Source organism: Megalops cyprinoides, chromosome 8 (genome assembly GCF_013368585.1).
Source record: "Megalops cyprinoides isolate fMegCyp1 chromosome 8, fMegCyp1.pri, whole genome shotgun sequence".
Taxonomy (NCBI): Eukaryota; Metazoa; Chordata; class Actinopteri; order Elopiformes; family Megalopidae; genus Megalops; species Megalops cyprinoides.
Window position 1 is genome coordinate 12626604 of NC_050590.1, and position 27066 is coordinate 12653669.

The window sequence follows — 27066 nt, forward strand, 5'->3', positions numbered from 1 at the left end:
GCCGCATATAGGTAATCCGAAAACCAATCGCTTCTGTAGAAGGTGGGTTAGATTATGGAAAAGAAAGAGTGCTGAATTGTTCAGTTTTTTTCAGAATCATGTGCTTGAGGGCGGTACTGAACAACTGTGACGTCTAAACTCTGCCCACTTTAGGATCACCTGACCATGTTCAACCTCTCCTTGCGAACCAGAACATCCACGATTAACAGTTGTCGCCACGTCCTCGAGGAAACAGCAGCGCCGCTGTCATTTCAGCTTCATGCGATGTGTAGCGCAGAACTCCAGCTCCTTATTTTCTCCTAACGTAATGAGACGGGCTGCAGAGTCCGTACGAACAATTTTGACTCCCTTCCATTTTATCAGTGCTTATGAAGTCTGCATTTTGATAAATACTGGCAAATCAATTTATAACAAAATGATCAAGCAAGCATTCGAATATAAAATACACTTGTATATCTGGGTCATGTAATAGCCTATAGTATCTTACACCGTAGTCCATCTTGCATAGCGTCTCCAGCTCCGCAGTTTCTCTGAAAAGGGAATAGGACTTCCTACGGATTTCTTATTTCAGTGTTTTAAACACTTCTTTATATGAATGCATACGATGGAAACATTTTTATAAAATATGAAAAATGCTAGTTAAAATATTCTCCTTTAAAATACTGTGGTATGTCTGGGTAGTATAATACAACACAGTACGCCCTCAGTCATTGTACACAGGAGCTCCCGCTCCTTTATGAAAGAATTTAGTAAAACTAAACAAGGTGTCTGTCATGTGCGTTACAGTGGTTAGTGAAATAGCACGTTAACTAACTGCGATTTAGGCATGGTTTAGGGTACTTGAAGTCACAACATCGCCGAATGTTCCACACGTTTAGATAATATCGGTCACAATCAGGTTAACGCTATATCCTTACCGTTAAGTTATGCTGCATGTACAGGCTACTATAGAAGACCTATAATACTTAACGACGTAATATACAACAGTATTTACTTCATACTGCAAGCAACCATAGCAGCTTAACAGATTTTTTGTAGAAAAAAATAGAGCCGTTTTGGAACCATGATGAGTCTTTTCAATGCTTCGGTATGCATGGCCAAATAAAAAATACCACTATGTGATTTTGAGTTTTTAAAAGAATACCCAGCAAGTTTAATAATGTCAGAGAGGTGATCGAATGATATTGCATGACTATCTAAAAATTGTGTTTTTCTTCATTCTTTAAAGCCATGACAAGCCTCGAAATCATCAGGTAAATTATAGGAAATTGTTATTATGAATCATTTTACCCAGGTATATTTTAATTCCATGTTTAAGTATCATTGGCTTCTCAGAGAGGTGGGTGGGGTTATGAAAGAGAGAGAGTGTGTGTGTGTGTGTGTGAGTGAGTGAATGAGTGAGAGAGAGAGAGTGAGAGTCCTGATTGGTTGTTTTTTTTTTTGTTCCCAAAGTCGTCATGTGCTTGAGGGCGGTACTGGAAAACTGTGACGTTTAAACTCTGCCCACTTTAGGATCACGTGGCCTTGTTCAACCCGTCTTTGAGAACCAGAATATCCGCGACTAACAGTCATTGCTAGGTCCTCAAAGAAGCAGAAGAGCGGTTGTGTCGGCTCAAATGCGTTATGTAGCGCAAAACACTAGCTCCGCATTTTCTTCTAACATAATGAGACGGGCTGTAGCGTCCGTACGAACAATTTTGTTTCTTTCCCATATTATCAGTGCATATAAACTCTGCATTTTTATAAAGAGTGGCAAATGAGTAACAAAATAATAATAAAATGATCAAGCAAATATCCGAATAGGCCTATATAATGCACTTGTATATCTGGTCATATATTAGCCTATACTACACCGTAGTCCAGTTTGCGTAATGTCTCCAGCTTCGTAGTTAGTCCTACTCTGAAAAGGTAATAGAGTATCCTGCGGTTTCCTTATTTCACTTCTAGTACATGAACAAAAACTTCTGATAGCATAGCGTTGGATCTGCTTCATTGTATGAATGCATACGATCAAAACATTTTCAACATTTTCGAGTAGTCTAATATAACTCAGTACACCCTCTGTCATTTTACATAGGAGCTTCCCCTCCGCGAGGAAAGAATTTTGTAAAACTAACAGGTCTAACATGTCATTCGTTTAGATATTGTCGATCTAACTGAGTGAAGCGCTGAAATTGTTATTGGAGCGGAGCCAACTTTTCCGTCCGCCATTTTATTTCAGCAGATATCTGCACCGACTGCGACAAAATGGCGACGTTAAAGGTTATATAACCACTGAAAAACACCTCCCTAATCATGTGGTACATTCATAATGCTTTCCTGTAAATTATAGCCTATTGTAAAAAAACTCACACTTAACGACGTAATGTTGAAAACTATTTACTTTATAAGCCTACTTCAATTCTGACCGCTGAGGCCAGTATTCCGAGAAAGTAAGAGCCGCTTCCGACCAAGATGAGCCTTTTCAATACGTCTGTATACATGGTTCAAATGAAAAAATGCACTATTGTATTTTCAGTAGGCTATTTTAAAAAAGGAAACCCACAAAGTTAATTATGTCGGGGAGGTGATGAACCATGCTGTATGACTATCTAAAAATATTGTACATTCATGTATGTTTTTTATTGATCATTGAAGAGAATGACAAACTCTGAAAACAGGTAAATGATAGGAAATTTTAAACAGACGTTCAGTTTATTCGTGTATTTTTTAGTTCGGTGTTTAAAAACAACACCTTGTAAACCGACGACGGATGGATTTCTGGGGGAGGTGGGTGGGGTTCTAGGAGAGGAAGAGAGAGAGAGAGAGTCCTCAGTGCTCAGCTTTTTTTTCAGAGTCATGTGCTTGAGGGCAGTAATGAACAACCATGACGTCTAAACTCTGCCCACTTTAGGATCACGTGGCCTTGTTCAACCTCTGCTTGTGAGTCAGAATATCCGCCTCGAACAGAAGTTGCCAAGTCCTCCACAAAACAGTAGAACCGTTGCCATTTTAGTGCAATGCGTTGTGTAGGGCAATACACGAGCTCCACATTTTCTTCTAACATAATGAGACGGGCTGCAGAGTCCGTACGAACAATTTTGACTCTTTTCCATATTATCAGTGCATATGAACTCTGCAGTTTTGTAAAGAGTGGCAAATGAGTACATAAAAATGATTAAGCAAATATCCGATTATAAAATGCACGTGTAGCTTATATTTGGGTCATATAATATAATACACCGTAGTCCACTTTACACAGCGTCTCCAGGTCCGCAGTTTCTCCGAAAAGGGCATAGGACGTCTTACGGATTCCTCATTTCACTGTTGTAACTGCTTCATTGTATGAGCGTATACAATGGCAACATTAAAAATATGAAAATTGCGTGTGAAGAAAATAATCAACAAAATATTCTTCTTTAAAATACTGTGATATATCTGGGTAGTAGGCTATAATAGCCTAAAACACAGTGGCCTACGCCCTCGGTCATTTTACACAGGAACTCCCGCTCCGTTGTGAAAGAATTTTGGAAAACTACCCAACTAAAGTCTCTAGCCTGTCATGTGCGTTACAGTGGTTAATGAAGCGGTATGTTAACTAAGCGCAATATACGCATGGTTCATTTGACGTTACTACATCGCCTAATGTTCCACATGTTTAGATATTGTTGGTCACAATTAACTGGATAAAACACCAAAACTGTTATTGAAGCGGAGCCAAGTTTTCCGTATGCCATTTTCTTTCAACATATATGTAAATGATAGGAAATTGTTATTTTAAAAACCGACAATCATTTTATCAAGATCTTTTTTAATTTCGTGTTTAAGTTTCGGCTTCTCAGAGAGGTGGGTGGGGTTATAGAAAAGAGAGAGAGAGAGAGAGAGTGCTGATTGTTCTGTTTTTTTTTTAGAGTCTCACGTGGTTGAGGGCGGTACTGAACATCTGTGACGTCTGAACCTTGCCCACTTTAGCATCACGTGGCCTTGCTCCACCTCTCCTTGAGAATCGGAATACCGATGCCTTGCAGTTGTTGCTCGGTCTGCAAAGAAGTAGCATAAGCGGAGTTGTTCTCGCTCAAATGCGTTGTGTAGGACAAATCACGAGTTTTCTCCTAACATAATGAGACGGGCTGCAGAGCGCGTACAAAGAAATTTGGTTCTTTCCCATATGATCAGTGCATATGAACTCTGCATTTTTATCAATACTGGTAAATGAGGTTTTAAAAGTTTGTGAAAAGAACATAATGAAAATATTCTCATTTAAAATACATTCGTATATCTCGGAATGATGATACAACTCAGTACACCCTCAGTCATTTTACATAGGAGCCCCTGCTCCGTTATGAAATGATTTTGTAAAACCAACTAGCGTGTCTAGCTTGTCATGGGCGTTACATTGGTTAATGAATCAATCGTTTGACCTTACTACATCGCCCAGTGTTCCATACAACAGAATAAAACACTGAAATTGTTGCAGCGGAGCCAACTTTCCCATCCGCCATTTTCTTTCAACAAATGACAGGACTGCGACAAAATGGCGACGTTAAGGGTTATATAACCTCTGAAAAATACCTCCCTGTGTAGCACATTCATATATCTTTGCCTCTCAGTTATGCTGCATGTATAGCCACTATAGAAAATTTAGAATACTTAACGACGCAACATGCAACAGTAAGCCTATTGACTGTATACTTCAATTCTACCAGCTGAGCAGATTTTTTTAGGGAAAATAGAGCCCTTTCAATATGTCTGTATGCATGGTCAAATAAAAAAATACCACTATGTGATATATTTCGACTTTTTTCACGTTTATTTTTCTTGATTCTTTAAGACAATGACAAGCCTCGAAAACATCAGGTAAATGGTAGGAAACTGTTATTTTAAACACCGTCATTCATTTTATCCAGTTTTTTTTTATTTCGTGTTTAAGTATCAACCGCTTGTACAAGACACACTGAACAGCACCTTGTGAGTGAAGTGGGTGGAGTTATAAAAGAGAGTCCTGAATTGGTCAGTTTTTTTTCAGAGTGGTCATGTGCTTGGGGGCGGTACTGAACAACGGTGATGTCAAAACTCTGCCCAATTTAGCATCACGTGGCCTTGCTCCACCTCTCCTTGAGAACCGGAATATCCATGTGTCACAGTTGAAGCTAGGTCTGCGAGGAAGTAGCATGAGGGAAGTCGTTTAGATCAAATGCGTTGTGTAGCGCAAATCAGGAGCTTAGCATGTTCTTCTAACATAATGAGACGGGCTGTAGAGTCCGTACGAATAATTTTGACTCTTTTCCATTTCATCAGTGCATATGAACTCTGCATTTTTATAAAGAGTGACAAATAAGTAGGCTTATATAAGAAAATGATGAGGCAAACGTGAATATAAAATGCACTTGTATGTCTGTGTCATATATTATAGTGAACAGGATGGATAACTTACTTCACTTTCAGTACATGAACAAAACCTTGCGACAAAGTAGCCCACTGTTGGATCTCCTTCATTGTATGAGTGCACATGATCGCAAGGATTTGATTAAGTGTAAAAACTGCCTGAAAAGACCTTAGGCTAATCATCATCATATTTTCCTTTAAAAATACAGTGGTATGTCTTGGTAGTATAATACAACACAGTATGCCATCGGACATTTTTCACAGGAGCTCCCGCTCCATTATAAAAGAATTTTGTAAAGCGAACCAGCGAACGGTATAGCCTAGCATGCCATGTGCTTTACAGTGGTTATTGAAGCAGCACGTTAACTAACTGCAATGGGCGTTGCTGTTTTGACGTTACTACATTGCCTAGTATTCCATAAGTTTAGATAATATCGGTAACAGTTAACAACTGAATAAAACGCTGAAACTATAATTGGAGCGGAGCCAACTCTTCCGTCCGCCATTTTCTCCTCACCACATAAGACTGCGAGAAAATGGCGACGTTAGAGATTATATAACCACTGAAAAACACTTTCCTTCCCGTTTAGTACATTCATATATCCTTGCCCCTAAGTTATGCTACATGTATTCTATAGATATAGAAAACCTATTAGACGTAATGTGCAACAGTCTTTAAGAGTTTTTTTTAACAGTTTTCTTTATGTTTCAGGTATGACTGAGCAGATTTTTTATGGAACCAAGATGTCTTTTCAATATGTCTGTATGCATGGTCAAATGAAAAAATGCCACTATGTGATATATTTTGACTATTTTAAAAAGGAACCTCAGCAAGTTTAATGTCAGAGAGGTGACCAATCATATTGTATGACCTATCTAAAAATATTCTATATTCACGTGTTTTTGTTGATTATTTCAGAGAATGACAAACTTCGAAAGCATCAGGTAAATGATAGAACATTGTTAGTTTAAACACCGATATTTTATTCAGATATTCTTTAATACCCTGTTTAAGTAAAATTGGCTTGTACAACACATATGGAACGGCTTGTGAGGGAGGTGGGTGTGTTTATAGAAGAGAGAGAGAGAGTCCTGAATGTTCAGAGTCGTCACGTGGTTGAGGGCGGTACTGAACATCTGTGACGTTTGAACTCTGCCCACTTTAGAATCACGTGGCCATGTTCAACCTCTCTTTGCGAACCAGAACGTCCACGAATAACAGTTGTTGCTAGGTCCTCGAGAAAACAGCAGAACTGCTGTCATGTCAGTTCCGTGCGATGTGTAGCGCAAAACTCCAGCTCCGCATATTGTCCTAACATAATGAGACGGGCTGCAGAGTCCGTACGATCAATTTTGAATGTTTCCCATATTACCAGAGCATGTGAACTCTACATTGCTATAAAGAGTGACAAATAAGTAGGCCTATATAACAAATGAGTATATAACCGAAAATAATATGTCTGAATATAAAATGCACCTGTATATCCACGCAATATATTGTAATATTCCATAGTACAGTTTGCATAGTCTCCAGCTCCGTACTTACAGTTGGATCTGCTTCATTGTATGAATGCATATGATCGCAACATTTTTACAAAGTATGAAAATTGCGTGAAAATTACATAATTAAAATATTCTTTTAAAATACATTGGTGTATCTGGGTAGTATAATACTTCACAGTACGCCCTCTGTCAGTTTACATAGTAGCTCTGTTATGAAACAATTTTGCTAACATTGTTGCTAACATATCTAGCCTGTCTTGTGCATTACAGTGGATAATGAAGCGGCATGTTAACTTACTGCAATATAGGCGTGGTTTATTTCATGTTAATACATTACCTTGTTTTTTTTTAGGGAAAACAGAGCTCTTTGAGAATCAAGATGAGTCTTTTCAATACGTTTCTGTACATGGTCAAATAAAAAATACAATTATGCGATATATTTTGTATACTTTAAAAAAGGAGACCAAGCAAATTTAATGATGTCGGAGAGGTGATCGAATCATACTGTATGATTATTTTAAAATATTGTGCATTCAAGCAGGTATTCAAGTATGTTTTTTTCTTGTTGGTTTAAAGAATGTCTCGAACACATCCATCTAAATGATAGGAAATGGTTATTTCAAATATAGACATTCATTTTATCCAGGTATTTCTAAATTCCGTGTTTAACTATCAGTCGCTTGTAAGACACGGGTCAACTCGTGATAGAGATGGGTGGGGTTATGGAATAAAAGAAGGTCCTGATTGTGCAGATCTTTTTTAGATTCGTCACGTGCTTGAGGGCGGTACTGAAACAGTATGATGTCGAAACTGTGCCCATTTTAGGATCATGTGGTCATGTTCAGCCTCTCCTTGTGAACCAGAATATCCATGACTAACAGTTGTTGCTCGGTGTACGAGGAACTAGCGCAGTGCTGTGTAGTGGAAGAATCAAGCTCTGCATTTCTTCCTAAAGTAATGAGACGGGCTGCAGAGTCCGTACAAACAAATTTGGTTCTTTCCCATATTACTCTGCATTTTTATAAAGAGTGACAAATAAGTAGGCTTATATAAGAAAATGATGAAGCAAACGTGAAGGATTTTTATAAAGCGACAAATGAGTATACAACAAAACAGAAGCAAATATGCGAATATAAAATGCTATTTTACATGTGCGTTATATATTATATTCCATCATACTACAGTTTACATAGCGTCTCCAGTTTCGTAGTTTCTCTGAAGAGGTAATAGGACTTCCTATGGATTCCTTATTTCACTTCCAGTACGTGAATATGAAGTTATGGTAGTATAGGCTACTATTGAAACTGCTTCATTGTATGAATGCATACAATCGAAACATTTTGATATTGACGTGGTTTATTTAGATAGATATATTTATTTCTGATATTGTCGGACACAATTAACTGAATACCACACTGAAACTGTTATTGGAGTGGGGCCAACTTTCCGTCCGCCATTTTCTTTAAACACATAGTACTGTGAGAAAATGGCGACGTTAAAGTTTACGTAACCACTGAAAAACACCTCTCTAAAGGTGTAGTACATTAATGTATCCTTCATTGTAAGTTATGTTACATGTATATTATCTAAACCTCATAATACTCAACGACGTAATATAGAACATTTCATTTCATTTTTGTTTCATATTTCAGTTATGACAGCTCAGCATATTTTTAGAGAAAATACAACCATTCTAGAACCACAATCAAACTTTTCAGTACGTCTATATACATAGTTCAAATAAATAATTTCAGCATACACTATATTTTTTAAAGGAAACCCATGAAATTTAATTATGTTGGAGAGGTGATGAATCATACTATATGACTATCTAAAAATATTGTATATTCAAGATTTTTTCTTGATTGTTGACAATGATAAGTCTCAACATCACGTAAATTATAGGAAATTGTCATTTAAAGATAGACATTCATTTTATCCAAGTATATATATATTTTAAATTTCATGTTTAAGTATCATCCGCTTGCAGGGCACAGACAACGCGGCTGGTGAGGGAAGTGGGTGGGGTTATGGAAGAAAGAAAGGGTCCTGATTTTTTTTTTTTGAGTCGTCATGTGCTTGAGGGCGGTACGGAAAAAATGACAAATGGAAATGGAAAAAATGTCTAAACTCTGCCCACTTTAAAATCACGTGGCCTTGTCCAACCTCTTCTTGTAAACCAGAATATCGATGTTTAGCAGTTGCTGCTAGGTCCTTGACGAAGCGGTGGGAGCGCAGTTGTTACAGTTTAAATGCATTGTGTAGCGCAAAACATCAGCTCCACATTTCCTCCTAACATAATGAGACGGGCTGTAGACTCCGTACGAACAATTTTGTTGTTGTTTTTTTCCCTTATAATCAATGCATATAAAGGCTGCATTTTATGTGGTGACGAGTGACGAATGAGTATATAACAAAATGATTAAGCAAATATCTTAATATATAATGCACTTTCATATCTGCATCATATATTACACCGTAGTCCAGTTAACATAGCGTCTGAAACTATAATTGGAGCGGAGCCAACTTTTCCGTCCGCCATTTTCTTTCAATACATAAGAGGACTGAGAAAATGGCGACGTTAAAGGTTCTATAACCACTGAAAGAAACCTCTCCAACCGTGTAGTACATGTATATATCCTTCCCTGTAAGTTATGCTACATGTATACTGCATAAAATGTATAATAGCTACTTAACGTAATATAGAACAGTATTTACTTTAGGGTATACTTTAAATATGACAACTCAGCATATATTTCAGTTAAAATAGAGCCGTTCTGTAACCAAGATGAGCCTTTTCAATATGTCTACACATGGTTCAAACAAATAAAGGAAACCCTGCAAATTTAATTATGTCCGAGAGGTGATGGAGTCATACTGTATGACTATCTAAGACATGTACATTAAAGCTGTTTTTTCTTGATTGTTTAAAATAATGACAAGTCTCAAACATCACGTAAATGATAAGAAACAATTTTAAACACATTCATTTTCTCCAGGTATTTTTAAACTCCGGATATCAGCTGCTTGTAAGACACAAATAATCGCCCTCTGAGGGAGGTGGGTGGAGTTATGGAAGAACGGCAGAGTCCTGATTGTTCCAACATCAGGTAAATGATAGGAACTTGTTATTTTAAAAACCGACAATCATTTTATCCAGATATTTTTTCAATTTCGTGTTTAAGTTTCGGCTTCTCAGAGAGGTGGGTGGGGTTATAGAAAAGAGAGAGAGAGAGAGAGAGAGAGAAAGACTGCTGATTGTTCCGTTTTTTTAGAGTCTCACGTGGTTGAGGGCGGTACTGAACATCTGTGACGTCTAAACCCTGCCCACTTTAGCATCACGTGGCCTTGCTCCACCTCTCCTTCAGAACCGGAATATAGACGTTTCGCAGTTGTTGGTGGGTCTGCGACGAAGTAGTGCAATCAAAATTGTTCAAGATCCAACGCATTGTGTAGCGCAAATCAAGAGCTCAGCACTTTCTCCTAACATACACTTTTGGTTCTTTCCCATGTTATCAGTGCATATGAACTCTGCATTTTATAAAGAGTGACACACATATAGAGTATATAACAAATTGATTAAGCAAACATCCGATTATAAAATGTACTTGTATATGTGGCACGTTATAGTACACCGTAGTCCAGTTACATACCGTCTCCAGCTCCTATTATAATAGGACTTCCTACGGATTGCTTATTTCACGTCCAGTACATGAACTAATACTTCTGATAGTATACTGTTGGATCTGCTTCATTGTATGAATGCATGTGATCGTAAAATTGATCGTGGCATATCTGGGTAGTGTAATACAACACAGTACGCCTTCTGTCATTTTACATTGGAGCTCCAACATATGTAGCCTGTCATGTGCATTACAGTGGTTAATGAAGCCGCACGTTAACTAACTGCAATATAGGTGTTTTCTTTTTTTTTTTTTTACTACATCGCCGAATGTTCCATACGTTATCAACAGAATAAAACGCTGAAACTGTTACTGGAGCAGTGCCAGCTTTTCCGTCCGCCATTTTCTTTCAACAAATGACCGGACTGCGAAAAAATGGCGACGTTAAAGGTTATACGACCACTGAAAGAAACACTGGCCGTGTGGAACATTCATATGTCCTTACCTGTATGTTATGCTGCATGTCTAATATATAAAAGTCATAGTGCTCAATGAGGTAATATGTAACACTATTTACTTTATTTATGACAGCTGAGCAGATTTTTCAGAGAAAATAGAGCCATTCTGGTACCAAGATGAGACTCTTCAACATGTTTGGGTACATGGTTCAAATAAAAATTTATTAGTACTTATGCAATATACTTTGACTCTTTTAAAAAAAGGAAACCCATGAAATTTAATGATGTCGCAAAGGTGATCGAATAATATTGTATCAGCATCTAAAAATATTGTACATTCAAGTATTTTTTTTTTTGCTTGTTGAAAATACTGAGTCTAAAAATATCACGTAAATGATAGGAAATTGTTATTTTAAACAGAGACATCCATTTCATCCAAGAATATTTAAACTCAGGATATAAAGAAAATCAGCCGCTTGTAACACAGACAGACAGGCTTGTGAGGGACGTGGGTGGGGTTATGGAAGAAAGAAAAGGGTCCGGATTGTTTAGTTCTTTTTTAGATTCGTCACGTGCATGAGGGCGGTCCTGAAACAGGGTGACGTCTAAACTCTGCCCACTTTAGGATCACGTGGTCTTGTTCCGCCTCTCCTTGAGAATATCCATCTCTGACAGTTGTTGATAGGTGTATGATTATGCAGCAGAAGCGCAGTCTTGTGTAGTGCAAAAGACGAACTCCACATTTTCTTATATCAGAATGAGACGGGCTGCAGAGTCCGTACGAACAATTTTGGTTCTTTCCCATAATTGCATTGCATATGAGTGACAAATGAGTAGGTCTACAAAACAAAATGAAGCAAATATACTAGCCTAATATAAAATGCACTTGTATATCTGCATCATATATTACAGTACACCGTACTTCAGTTTACATACCGTCTCCATCTCCGCATTTTTCCCGAAAGGGTAATAGGACTTTCTACGGAGTCACCATTTCACTTCCAGTACATGAACACGAAGTTACGATAATACACTACTGAATCTGCTTCATTGTATGAATGCATACGATCGCAATATTTTTATAAATTGTGAAAGAACATAATTAACAAAACAGTCTCCTTTAAAATACAACCGTATAGCTGGGTAGTATAATACAACACAGTACGCCCTCGGTCATTTTAAATATCTCCCGTTCAGCCGTGAAAGAATTTTCTAGAGCCACCTAGCCTAACTTGTATAGCCTGCCATGTGCGTCATAGTGGTGCATTAACTAACTGCAATATATGTATGATTTATTTGAATTTCCTACATGTCCTAAAGTTTCATTCGTTATTTTAGCCGTTGTCAGTCACAATTACCAACTGAATACAACGTTGAAACTAGGATTGGAGCGAAGCGAAGATTTTTATTTATTTATTTATTGGTCCGCCATTTTGTTTCACTACATAATAGGACTGCGAGAAAATGGCGACGTTAAAGGTCACATAGCCACTGAAAAACACCTCCCTAATCGTGTAGTAGGCTACATTCATTTACTGTTCCCTGTAAGTTACGCTACATGTATACTATAGAAAACCTACGATACTGAACGACGTACTGTAGAAAAGTATTTACTTTATACTTCAGTAATGACAACTGAACATATTATTCATAGAAAATGAAAGCCGTTTCAGAACCAAGATGAGCCTTTTCCTGATTCAAATAAAAACAGGCCTTCCACTATGCGATGTATTTTCACTACTTTAAAAAGGGAAAGCCACAAAGATACTTCTGTCGGAACGTATGATGGAATCACATTGTATGACCATGTAAAAATACTGCACGTTGAGTAGTTTTTGATTGTGTAAAATACTGACTGAAGTCTCGAAAACATCAGGTAAATCATAGGAAATTGTCATTTAAACACAGGCGTTCTTTTAACGCATTTTTTCTTCATTCCGGGGTGGGTGGGGTCACGGAAGAGAGAGACTCATCAATGTTCAATATATTTTTTTCTGTTTTAGATTCATCATGTGCTTGAGGGCGGTAGGCTACTGAAAAACTGCGACGTCTAAACTCTGCCCATTTAGGATCACGTGGCTTTTTTAACCTCTCTGTGAACCAGATTACCCACGCCTACCAGTTGTCGCTAGCTTTTCCATGATCCAGATGCAGCTTAGTGATTTTAGTTGGAATGTGTTATGTAGCGTAAACCAGCTCCGCATTTTCTTATAACATAATGAGACGGGATGCAGAGTCAGTATGAAGTACAGTATTTGGGTTTTTTCATATTATCAGTGCTTACGAACTCTGCAGTTTTTTGTAGTGACAAATGAGTATGTAACAAAATGATTAAGGAAGTATCCTAATATAAAATGCACTTGTAGGCTATATCTGCGTCATGTAGGCTATTATAGCCTACTACACCGTAGTCCAGTTTGCATACCGTCAGCAGGCCTGCAGTTAAAAGTGTGATAGTAGGCCTATCCTGTTGGCTCTGCTTCATTGTAAGTCGCAGACTTCACACCATCGCAACATTTTTATAAAGCCTGAAAACTGCGTGTGAAGAACACAATTAACAAAATGCTCTGCTTTAAAATTCAGTGGTATATCTGGACAGTATAATCCAACACAATACGCCCTCGTTCATTTTACATAGCAGCTCCTGTTCCGTTATGAATTAATTTTGTTAAGATGCAGATACGTTAAGTTAGGTCGCTAATGTGCTGTCGTAAATTGCTGTGCTTTTTAAATTGTGCTTTTAAATTTTGTCTCTTGTTGCCGCCTTAACCCTGACGCTCATTGTGCCGTTTGAAGTTGTTGAAGTTTGCCGTTCGAAAGTATATCGTACTAGTTGCCCTTTAGGCTGTAATTGTAAAAATCTGATAGTACTGCGTCCTCAAACAGACCTTGCTCTCAGCTGAGAACTGTCTCATTGTGGAACTGTACACATCCTGTCCCCGTACTGTCGCTGTACCTACTGTATGCACTTTTGTAAGTCGCTTTGGATAAAAGCGTCTGATAAATAAATAAATGTAAATGTAAATGTAATGTAACTGATAACTTTAAAGTTAGCATTAGATGACGGGATAACGTTAGCTAGGATCAGTTGTTATTTATATATAGATAAAACCTAATGTTTAATAAATAGGGTTATAGACATATTTCATAACATTTATCCTGGATGTAGATAAAGCAGGGAATATTTTTTAACAATATTTTGAAGTATTAGGCCTAATAGTAATTTGCTGTGGTTTAATATCGGTTGAAATACCATTGAAGTCCCGTTAATCTTTATGATTTCAATTTGTTTCCCCCACGCAAGAGACATTTCATGTTTGTATTTGTATTATCCTGTAATAGGAATGGTTTTCAGAGCTGCTAGTTCTAAATGCAATGAAATTAGCTGTTATACGGTACGTAAGAGTGAATGTAGTCATTGCTTTGATTTGTTGGCACACGTTGTGTGTGTGTGTGTTTCAGGAAGAACTACCAGCATATCGCCACCTTGAAAATATACGGAACTGTGAAACAGTCTTCCATTCCTGATTGCTGTCGAATGTTCCATAAATATGACAGTCACATTAAGCTTGACCTCCATCTAGTGGACCTTTGGTGTAACGCGATGGCAAAATATATTCTGAAATTTACATCCAAGCAAGGGAAGTTTCTGGTGTAAACTTGTTTTAAGACAAACCTTTTTTCGGTGTTCTTTCCCATGTTTAAAAGGTGAGGTTGCATTTTGAGTTCACCGACTGTGGTGCTGATTACCAATATGCCTAAAGTACAATATTTTCAAAAAAAGTTGTGTAATTGAGGTCAGTGCCTGGATGCCTGTTGACATGTGAAGGAGAGACTTCACCACCTCTTCCTTTGACTAAATGTCAATTGTTGTCAATTATTAGCTAATTGTTGTCAGTCATTGTTAACTGTGTGCACCTGATGGTGATTTGTTTAGGGAGCCATCTTATTGGATAATGAGCCACAGCTTACTAATTGAAGCCTGATTAAATACAGGTGTGGCTGTGGAGCAGGGGAAGGCTTGTTTGTCTATGCTGTTGGTGTAGGCTGTTTTTTGTCTTTTGTTCATTGTATTTTAAAATAATTTTTGTTTTAACCTTTTGTTCTTTTTGGGCGTGTAGTGTTAGGCTTCTGTTGTTGTACCATACGTCACACGCATCTTACGTGCGCGCCCGCCCCCTTGTTTGTCAGTTGAATAAAAGTTACCTGAAGGGTTTACACCGTACCTTCTGACCCTCTCATTATTAAAGATAAAGTATAAGCCGTCTTAACATGGTGTCACAATACTCTGTGACATGACATGACCAAAGACACGTGTTACTGTAAAAGGAAAGTATCCACATGTTTTTGAGTTTAGTTTATTTTGTAGTTTAGCTATTCTAGCTGAGGGTTGCTAATGCTAAGTGTTGGCTTGCAAAGTTAGCGATTACTCCACAAGAGCAATGGAACGGTTTCACGTTCCCCCACCTGCAAAGTTCAGCTTCACAAAGCCTGAGGAGTGGCCAAATTGGATCAGATGCTTTGAAAGGTTCAGGATTGCTTTGGGGCTGGAGCTACAACCAGATGAGAACCAGGTGAACACTTCGATGTACATGATGGGGGATGAAGTGCAGGATGTTGTTCAAGCACTTCGCTTATCAGAGGAAGAAGCAAGTGAGTACAATACTGTCAAAACAAAGTTGAATGAGCATTTTATTGTGAGGAGAGACGTAATTTTCGAGCAAGCTAAATTCAGTCAGAGACAGCAAAAAGCAGGTGTAAGGTTTGAGAGACCCCATACAGGGTCTCCTCCATTATCCCACAGACACAGAGTCACACAGATACACACACATGCACATGCAAAGGCTGCCATAGACTGATGTTGGAAAGAGCAGTTACCTGTGTTCAGCAGAGTGAGCTTGTGAAAAAGCAACAGGATATGCTGAAAAGTAACTTTAAATTGGATTTGACTACAAATGTAGACAGGGTCCACACCGAACAGAGACAATTCAAACCTAGACAGCAGCAGTACAAAGTGCCTGAGAGACAATATGTGATAAACAGTGCACATACCCATCGCTCCCAACCTGGTCTACCCTCACCATGCCAGTGGTGTGGAAGGATGCAGCCTCATAGCTAAGTGCAGTGCCCAGCCATGGAGGTCTTCTGCAATCAGTGTGGAAAAAAGGGACACTATGCAAGAGTATGTAGGTCTAAGGCAGTAGATGAAGAACATACTACTAGCGAGGAGGACATTGCTCTTAGGCACAGAGCAGGAGACTGTATTCAAAATTGACAGAGGAGCAGATGTAATAGTGCTATCAGAGGATACCTACAGAGAGGGAGATTTTCCAAACCTGGAGGAAACAAACAGAATACTACAGGGTCCAAGTCAAAAAGCAATACCTGTGAAGGGAAAGTTCACAGCCAAACTTAGAACAGACAGTAAGAGCACAGAACAGGAAGTATATGTAGTACCAGGTCTGAAGTCAGCATTGTTGGGGTGCCCAGCTATCCAAGCACTAGGCTTAGTGGCCCGAGTAGAGGCCATCTGAGTCAGTGACACAGGAGTTTCCAAAATTATTCAGTGGGTTAGGGAAACTAGAGGGGGAGTACAAAATTGAGCTCAAGGCAGACGCCAGGCCATTCTCCTTGTCAATACCACGGCATGTACCACTACCTCTCATACCCAAAGTGAAATGAGAGCTTGCTTGTATGGAAGAGCTAGTCATCATTTCGAGAGTGGAGGAACCCACAGACTGGTGTGTGGGCATGGTGCCTGTGCCTAAGCCTAACAGAGACAAAGTGTGCATATGTGTTGATTTGACAAAACTGAACGAATCAGTCAAGAGGGAGAGTCACATGCTTCCATCAGTTGAGCACATACGGGGACAGTTAGAGGGGGCAAAAGTGTTTTCAAAACTCGACACAAACTCAGGATAAGAAATTCCACTGAGCAAGGAGTTTGCGCTTCTCAGCACGTTCATCACGCCTTTCTGGCGCTTTTGTTTCAATCACCTGTGTTTTGGCATCTCATCAGCTCCAGAACACTTCCGAAAGACGATGTCTCAGATCCTGGAGGGTCTGAATGGCATTCTGTGCCATATGGACAATGCACTGGTGTGTGCTGACACACAGGCCAGACATGACGTACGGCTGCTCATAGTGCTGCAGGAACTGCAAGAGGCAGACATGTAAGGTGGGAATGGGAGACGCCTGACAACATATGGACTGTGGCACACCAAATAAGGGACTGTTGCTCAAGTAAGCATTCTTGGGCCATAAATGACAAACCACCTGGCTGAGGAATGTGTCCCACACCAAGGAACTGTATGATAGGATGGGTCACCAGGGGGTAGGCAGAGTCAGGGCACGGGATTTTGATGATCCCAAATCCCTCAGGGACTCTTCCTCCTGACCAGTGGTGAAATCCCAACCTGCAGCTATCAACTATTATTTCTGCATATTCTGTTTGGTTCAAGGTACACGTGTAAGGAAAAACAAGGCGCAATTCCAATCTTCGCAGAAAAGACTTCTATATTTACAGGAACGGCAGTTGTCAGAAATACGTGAAAACGCACTCTGGGTTCAGCGGAGTCAATCTGACCCCCGAGCACTCAGCGAAAGCATTCTTTATACTGATACAGAGCTTTGATCAGGATCGACAATAGTTAGCATACAGGTGGTGAAATACAGGAGGTCTGGTAATTGCATTATCTTCCCTAGCAAGAACAGTTCTCAATAACCCATAACCGGTTTCTTTAGAAGTACCAATTGCTGCAATGGCCAGCCACGGCCAAAGTGACAATTGAAGTCTGTGAGCAGAACTGTGGTTACAATAAGGCCATCTAGACAAATGAATACAGGTATTAGCATACCTTAAGTGAGAGGATCTGTGCTATCTTATGCTGCACTGAGTGAGTTAGTTTAGGGATCTGGACCAAAATCTTACAGTCCCCCCTTTGATGCTTATATGCCATAAAGCATCACCCATTCCAGGTATCCTAGTGGCGGTGCTGTCCTGCCTTAGGTTGTCATCCTTTGCACAGACAATCTTACCTGTCATTGGACCAACACCTCTTTCCACTGGATCACTCTAAGCACCACATCCTCAGGCCCGATGAAGCTTTATTACAACCACAGACTGCTCACCCTAACCTTTATTCAATTATCTACTTTTAACCAGGATAGAAGACAGAGAACTACTCCAGCCAAGGAGACTCCTTAAGAAGGTTATTGGACAGATTTGTTGTAGGAGTGGGAAGCAGATTATTTAAATACTTTATCCAACTGTGGTAATTCACAATCGAATTCAGAAATGTTTTCAAATCTTCTGGTTTGGCATATACAGTTTGCTGAGTCACACTGACATACAGGGAGTGGTAATTTCCTATTGATCAAGCTGAGCTGGGTACAATACAGAATGAAGTGGAATTAACAGGTTTGGAGCTCTTCTGCAGACTGGTCCATAGATGAACTGGTGGCTGCTGCACTATGGTATTTCAGGAGTGCTGTTGTCAGGAGGTCCTTGTACATTCCAGTCACCCTTTCTCCCTGACACTGCTCATCAAGCATGGAGACCACGCCGTCAGGTTCACCAGGACTGGAACATGGACCCACTGAATGTTGTGGATCAGGACCCCAAGATTGTCAGCACGCCGGACTGGGGAGCTGGTTGTTGCTCTGGACATTCTGCAGCACCACAGCAATGGTTAGAATTAACCTCAGGACACTGCGCCACATCTCCTTTTTGTTGTTGTTGGTTTGTGTTGTTGGGATCTGTAAAACGCATACAAGAAGAAAGAATCCCCCCCCCTTTCTCCCCACATGGGCATGACATTTGACAAACATACAGCAAGACAAACACATAAGAGTTTACCAACAGTCCCCCAATTTCTTATATGGTTTCAGTTGATCCACATAGAACCATTTCCTTGTGGAGTGTCCAAATTTTGCCTTGTCCACCTCCTTTAGACCAACAATCTCTTCTGAAGTGGCCTATTTTCCCACAGTTGTGGCATCTGTCTGTAAAAGAGCTGTTTCTAAATCTCCTGCGTCCATTTCTCTGTGGTGGTCTCTGCCCCCCCTTTGCCCAACAGTGCCTCCTAATGTGCCCCAGTTTACCACAGTTGTGGCATATAACCATGCCATTTGAATTACGAAGTGGGGGCATAAAGTTTGGTCAAATAACACAGTCGCTCAAATAACGCTATTCAATGTTCCAGTGCATTGGACACAAATAGCCTAGTCTGGCCAGCTCCGTTAGGCCATTCAATGCCCCACTGCTTCGGGCATAAACCAATGTGCTTCAGACACAGCCACACTACTTCGGGCTCACGACACTGTAAGTTTCAGTTGCTTTAGAAACTTACACTATGGAATCACTGCCCCAGTACTTCGGGCCCAGCAAATTCCCATGGTCCAGTTACTTTAGGGCTGACCTAATATAATCACTGCCTCAGTACTTCGAGCGCAGTAGATTAACAAGATCCAGTTACTTTAGGATCTTACAGGCACTTTGTTTCAGTTACGTAAGAAACTTAATTCTGAAACAACTCTGTCACCACAGTACTTGGGAAGATTCAGTGACTTTAGAATCTTTTACAGAATTGTAAGGAATTAGCCTGCGACTCCTCCTGCTCGTATCTAAATAAAGATGAAAACCAACAATTGTCCCTGTCCTTAAAAGTCCTGTCTTGGTAAGGAAAAACAAGGCGCAATTCCGATCTTCGCAGAAAAGACTTCTTTATTTACAGGAACAGCAGTTGTCAGAAATACGTGAAAACGCACTGTGGGTTCAGCGGAGTCAATCTGACCCCCGAGCACTCAGCAAAAACATTCTTTATACTGATACAGAGCTTTGATCTGAGGGTGTTGCTGCATGTCTTTGAATCAAAAATTGTAGTGCCCAGATTTCTCCAGTCTATCTGTGTGCGCTGTTTCACATTTCGATTCAAACAAGGTGTAATGGCTATAAGAAAAAAAGGAGGATGCAGAAGAAGAATGCGGTGTTGATATGAAAGTCTTTAATTCAGTAGAAAACAGTATCGAAGCACTCAAAAAACGCAAACTTCGGGTTCAGTGGTGTCGGAGTGAACCCCGATCATTCAAACTAATTTCCATATATACAGTTTAGGTTGTTCTTGATGTAAATGAACCAGACCTATTGCCTGTATGATAATGAAGTCAGAGTGCTGGTTTTGAGTAAGTCAGGATACCCCTTTGTTTGAGAAGGTTCTTGGTTGCCCGCTCCTGGTCCCATTCCATAATTTTGTTGTTCCCCCTCCGTGCAATGACAATAAAGTCTATTCTGATTCTGATTCTATAATTGTTTGCCATCTTGCTTGACCAAATTGTTAAGGTGTCGACAAAGGTATGGACCATCCTGTCAGAGTCTCTATGATCTCAAGCCCTTTGGGATGCTGCAGCTATTCAAATTAGATCATGCCTGGTGGAATATACCTTCTGGGGCAGAATGCTGTAATTTCTTACAGTCCCCCCTTTGATGCTTCTTGGCCTGAAAGCATCATATTTGACCATTTAGATCATAACACCCTCTTGCTTGGACAGGTGGCCAGTGGCAGTGGGGTCCTGCTTTAGGTTGCCCCTCTCTCTAGCCATTGAGGAGTCTTACCCATCTTAAGACCATCACCTCATCACACTGGCAACCACTCTATCCCATTAGGCTAATCTTATCATAGGTTCCCTCTTAAATTTGGTACTAAACAAACAACTCTTTCTTGGGTTTGGGAGAGGAGCATTCAAGAATAATCACAGACAATGTGACTGTCCCAGAGTGATCATCAAGGTATCTGTAATCTGGCGTCACAATACCAGGCACAGGCAACATAGCATCACACAATGGTATATACGAAAACTGTGCACAATATAGTTCCTTCTGCATGCTGTTGAATGCCTTTTTATTCTAATGAGTGATGATAGATTGTGTGGATGCAATGGTGTGGATGTCCTGTACAGTCTCCTTTTCTTCCCTTAGTCTCTTCATGCATCCAGGACTTAATGTCCTACAAGGGCCTTATTTGAGTTCATCCTGTCAGAGGACCTATGCACTTATCCAGTTGGATACTCTTTGAACCCATCCCAGTGGCTCCAAGCATGCTATCCATGAACCCCAGTAGGTTTTGTCTAAGATGGCTTGTTGGATGCTCCTCTGCTAACTGGTCTGTGGATGAGGAGGTTGTCAAGAGTCCTTGTACATCCTCATCACACTTTCTCCCTGGCACTGCTCATCCACATCTGGAGACCATGCCGCCAGGTTCACCAGGACTGGAATATGGATCTACTGGATGTTGTTGATTAGCACCCCCTGATATGATGTCATCACTACACCAGATGGGGGAGCTGCAACTTTATGTATGCAGCTATGTAGGTTTACCATCTGACTTGTATGCTATTAGCTGATTGACATGGAACCATTTCCTCACAGACTGTCTGTTCTTGGCCTTATAACACGCTTTATAAATGGAGTCAAAAATAATACGCAGCTCACTATTCTCCTTACTCAACCTGTCCACAACAGCCTGCATACTACTCAACGGTTGGGTCAATTCAGAACATAGAAATGCTTTGGAAGCTGTTCTCCGCAAAGTGGACTTGCACTCTGTAGCAATATGGCCCTGTTTGCCACATGAATAACACACAGGGACTGCATCAAGGGTTGTAACGTGGTGGTCTCTTTTCTGTCTTTGTAAGTATGTTCCTCATTCTTCCAAGAACTTTTCCGCCCTGCATTTTGGGAGTTCCTACCACTTATCACTGCAACAGGATGCGATATCTTTGAGTTAGCCTGACTATTGTAAAACTGAGTCATCTTCATAATTATGTCATCATAATCAGAAGGATGGGTCACGTGCATTGCCAAAGCAGAACGGGTAAGTGGGTCACATTTGTTAATGAGAGCTGACTTAAAACTAAGATCATCCTGTGTAACATTTGAATTACCACTGTAGGTTTTAAAGGCATCTAACAATATTTCTGAAAATGCCACGGGGTGCTCCCCTTTTCTCATTTTCACCTCTGTTATCTTGTCCAAGTTAACTGACACCATCCCCAAAACAATGCCTGTTTCCTTTCCATTTTATTTGCAGTTTTACTTTTCACCTTTCCTGTTAAGGCTCTGGACAGAGTACTGGGTAGGCACACACGGCACGGCGCCCAGAGTGAGATTTCCCTCCCCCCACACAGCAACTTTAGACACCCCACATTCTACCCCTGTGCACTCACACACACCACACCATGACCACAGACTCTCCTCCTGCGCCAGCCCTGGAGACGAGACCCCTCTTGGCCGCCCAAGGGGTGGGTACCACCTGCCAGGGAGGAGTGGGTCCTCACACACACGCACACAAACAAGAAAAGGGTGGGACGCAACTCGGCCCACGCCTCTATGCCGGGCCTCGCTTACATCCCAAAATAAAAAAACAAAACCCAAAACAAAGACGGAGTGCTGCTGATGCCCTCGGTTCAGACCGCTCCCTCCCGATGCTGATGTTCGCCGCTTGTCCTTCTCACGCAGCTCCAGAGCAGGCGCTATGGCCGCGCTGGGGGGGGAAGAACACAGCGGCATGAATCACCCACTCTGCTAGGCTGGGCAGGCTGCAAAAGGGCACGCACACACAAATGGCAACACCACCAGTCACGTCCCTTACTGCACAGGGACACCACCCTGATTCGCCTCCTGCCCAGCCTGGGGCATCATCTCTCCGCTGTTCCAGCCTCGCTTCTCTTCTCCTTTCCCCACCAACTTCCGCTGCCTTGCCTGCCCTGGGCGTCACTCCTGGAAGTTTTTTAACAAAAATATTCCTGAAACAAAAGAAAAACCCAGCTGAAAACGTCAACCAAAATCAAAACCAAAAACAACCAAAAGCAATAAAAGAAAAATCAAACCAAACCAAAATTAATCTTCCCCAATAAAACCCGCGATGCAGAGCGTTTCCTTCCCAAGCTGTCTGTCTCCCCGACTGCCCGAATTGTTGTGTTTTTATACCTGTACTTCCACTAATCATGACAATTCAGAACAGCCGCGGACCCCACCGGTTCAGCAGCGGCAAACATTCAATATCCCTGCACCAAGCACACACCTGTGGTTCCCAATTAATTCCCCTAATTGCGGCGCTCAACACGGCGGCAACTGTCGGCTTACCTCCCAACACTTACTCAGTGCGATGACCCCCGATTGTTTCCATGGATCTTGGTGCAACTGTAAACTTTATTATCCATGCCATGTAACAGTTGAGTTAGATACATGCCTTCCTGAGTAGTGGTTGCTAGACCGATGTATTCAGCCTCCCAAGTAGACAGTACCACTGTAGGCTGCTTCTTTGACTTCCTGGAAATAACAGGGCCTTGTTTGGTCAGGCTAAAACAGTACCCTGTAGTGCTACGTCTGTCTTCCAAAGAAGATGCCCAATCAGAATCACTGAATGCTATTAGATTTAAATCTTCATCAGTTTTCTTGAAGCACAACTCATGCTCCACTTTTTGTTTTGCCAGTGTTTGTGACAGTTTGCTAACAATCCAGCTAATATCAGGTCTGGTACAAGACATGGCATAAATCAGACTGCCTATGAGAATATTTATGGTATTCTTTGTGATTAACAACCTCATTGCTGTCACCCTCCAATTTTAGCTCACAAGGGGTAGATCTAGGTTTACAATTTGACATTCTAAACCTTTCAAGTATTTTTAGAATGTACCTTTTCATTTTGATTTCCTCTTCCTTTTGTTCAAACTGAATGTCCAAGAGGTATGCTATTTCTCCCAGATCTTTCATGTTAAATTGGGACTTTATGGTGTTTTTAAACCTGTTGAGCAAATAATTATTGCTGGCTGCAATGATTAAATCATCAACCCAGATGATTACAACAATTGTCTCATTGCCTATCTGTTTTCTGTCCACATGTCAGGAGTTTCTCCTGACAGTGGGAACTGTTCACGATGTACTCCCTGGGAGAGCAAGGGGGCTTGGGCGTGCGGCAGGGCTAATTCAATCATTGAATCATTGGGTTTTTGACGGGATTCGCTGCCTGGTGCGTGCTCCGCACCTGCTGCCTATCTGGTTCAGGGGATGCCAGGACTATTTAGGCAGGTGAGTGGGAGCAGCATGCTAGAGAGATGCTGATGGACGGTGAGTACACAGGGTTTTTAGAGTGGGAATTATTGATCGATTTATTTTTGTTAAACATGCCGGCATGGCTGGATTTAAGTTGGTGATTTTTGGTTGTTTTGTTTTCTTTTTGTATTTGATTTGCGCTCTGGGAGCTGTGACCCAGGACAAATTTTGGAATCTCATTTAGTTGGTTAATTTCTTTTTTTTTTTTTCTTTTGGCGTGCATGGGCGAGTGGCTGTCGGTGTGTATTTTAGGTGGCTCCAGGAAAAGCCATGACCAGAAGAGCTCCGCAGCAAGTCCCTGAGGGAGGAGGGAAGTAACTAACAGTTCCAGGACTGAGGAGAGCCCCCATCCCGTGAAAGTGCATGCTGGAGAGGTGGATCCCCCAGTTGTGAGGGAGGTCACACCGCGAACTGGCAACTGTGTGTGTATGACTCCCTGGCACAGGGTGGAAGGGAGAGGGCTGACCGGCTGCTGAACTGTCTCCCTCAGTGATCCCATATTTGTAGGACTTCCCCCTGGTATGGAAAAGAGCGGTTCTCTCTCTCCCTGTGCATGGGTGGTGGGGGCACCAGATCAGTGTACTGCAGTGGGGCACGTGTGCAGATGGCTGTGTGGTGTGTGGGTTTGTATTGTGTGGGGTTGTGTACCTGCTCATCTGGGTCCGGGAAAGGGAGGATGTGAGTGGGTAGCAGAGCAGGGGAAGGAGAACAGCTGCAGGCGGGAAATGTAATTGCATCTCTGTTTTTATGAATTCTGTTTTTTTTTTTTTTTTTTTTTTTTTTAAATAATTTTGTACAATAAAGAGCATGGTTATCCTACTCACCTTGTCCTGGTGTCCTTTTGTGACAGGCAGATCCCCAGGAGGGACTGAACCGGTTGGAGTGGGGCTGGGCATTCTGTCCACCCCGACACACAGTGGTCAGATTTCTCACAGGGTCATTCTGTTCTACATGATCACAAGTTTGTACCAATTCCTCCCAGATTGTTTCAGGCCGTAAAGGGATTTCTTTAACTTGCATACTAATTTCTCCCCTGTCTCTGTCTTTTCAAAACCCTCTGGTTGTTCTCAGAAAACTTCTGTATCAATTAGAGCATGTAAGTATGCCGTTTTGACATCCATCTGATGAGCAATGAAGTCGTTTTGCGCTGCTACTTGCATCAATGCCAGTACTGAAGTAAGGTTTGCTGTTGGGGCAAATGTCTCATGGTAGTCTATGCCTTCCATCTGGTTGTAACCCTTAGCAACGTATCTGGCTTTAAAGATTTTCCCTCCTTCAGCATTTTCTTTAATGACATAGACCCATCTACCCCCACTGTATTCCTACCCTCAGGTAAAGAAGTCAGTTCAAATGTGTCATTTTCCTTAAGTGAGTAGAGTTCTTCCTTCATAGCGCGTTCCCATCTGGGCACCTTGGGTGACATCAAGGCTTCTCTATAGGTTTGGGGAATTCTACATACCTCCCTGTAATAATCAACACTTGCATGGGTTACATTGTTATCTTCAAAGTCTGGTAGGTAGTCATCTAGGTATTTTGGGGCTCTTATCTCTTCTTGGGTAGCGCTTGTGTTGAACTGACTAGATTTGGGATCTGCACTGTTTTTGTTTTCATTTCTGTAGTTTCATCATGTTTTGACACATCTGTATTATCTGCGTTCACATTCTCCTCATTCCCATCTAGGACCTGGTTCTCTGTACTATCCTCACTCTGTGGCACATCAAAATTTAGTCTTATTACCAGGCTCTCTGCCTTCATATCCCTGGATTTCTAAATCATTTTCATCAATTTGTATCTGTTGTTCAACACTGTTCTTTCTAACGAATTTCATCAGTCTGTGCTTTGACACCTTTTCTGTATGTGGGTGATAGATCAGGTAAGCCAGGCTGTTCTTACTGTACCCTACAAATATTCCCTTCTCACCGGGGGTCCAGTTTCTTATGTTCATGTTTGTACGCATAACAGTTTGATCCAAACACCCACATTTTTGAGAGATTCGGCTTTCTTCCTATTAACATGAAATATGGGGTATTTTTAGTCCTGTAACATCTATTATGAATAAGAGCAGCATTTTGAACTGTATAAAGCCACAATACCTCTGGTAGTCCCTTTTCTAATAATAGACACCTTTCCTATAAGGTCCTTCACTGTCTTTTGGCTGTACCATTTTGATGGGGAGATAAGGGGATGATGTCTCATGTATTATACCTTTATCCCTTAAAAGTGACTGAAAAGTATTGCTCCTGTATTCCTAATTCTATTTTCATCTCTGTCGAAAACTAACCTCTGACATCTTTCTCCTGTATCACGTCTGGACCCATAACCTATTGAGTTTTCAGTTCTGTTCTCCGTGTTAAGAAAGGATCACGCAGAAGATATCTTCAGATACAATCAATTTATTCTTTTACATGCAGCACTGGAAAATTATCAGTTGCCTTTTTTTTTTTTTTAAGTCAATGTCAGTTAAAACCAGAACGTATTGCATATAATACATGCGCGCACACACACACACACACGCACAAAAAAATGTGGTTGGAAACCATGAAATATGGGAACATATAATTGTAGCAAAATATATATAAAATATATTAAATATCTTATAACTTAACAAATAATATAACAAATATAACAGATGAGAGCACATAACTTAACAGTCGGGTTACAGTTTTAAACCTCACAGAACCGTGGTGCGTCAGGCTCGTAACAACAGTTAAAGTTTCCATTACTTTCGAAACTTACAGCAACTTCGTTTCAGTTACGTTACAACCTATAATTCCGATACAACTCTGCCACCACAGTACTTCCAACTGATTCAACAAAGACTAAGCAAAGTAATCTTTCCAACTCTATCCTTAAAACTCTTGTCTATGTTCTTTTATATGAAGGAATTACCTGAAAGAAATTTTGCAGTAGGTTAGTAGTGTACTCACCTTCCCTGCTTTTTTTTCCAGAAAAATCCCGTGTTGGGTGGCTGGAGGATGGAGAAGAAGAATGCAGTGTTGATATGAAA

At 40.7% G+C, this 27066-nt stretch overlaps 1 pseudogene; it reads right to left on the bottom strand.

The window, feature by feature from the left end:
• The window catches only part of LOC118782284, a 295763-nt pseudogene that overhangs the window by 165560 nt on the left and 103137 nt on the right, over positions 1–27066 (bottom strand).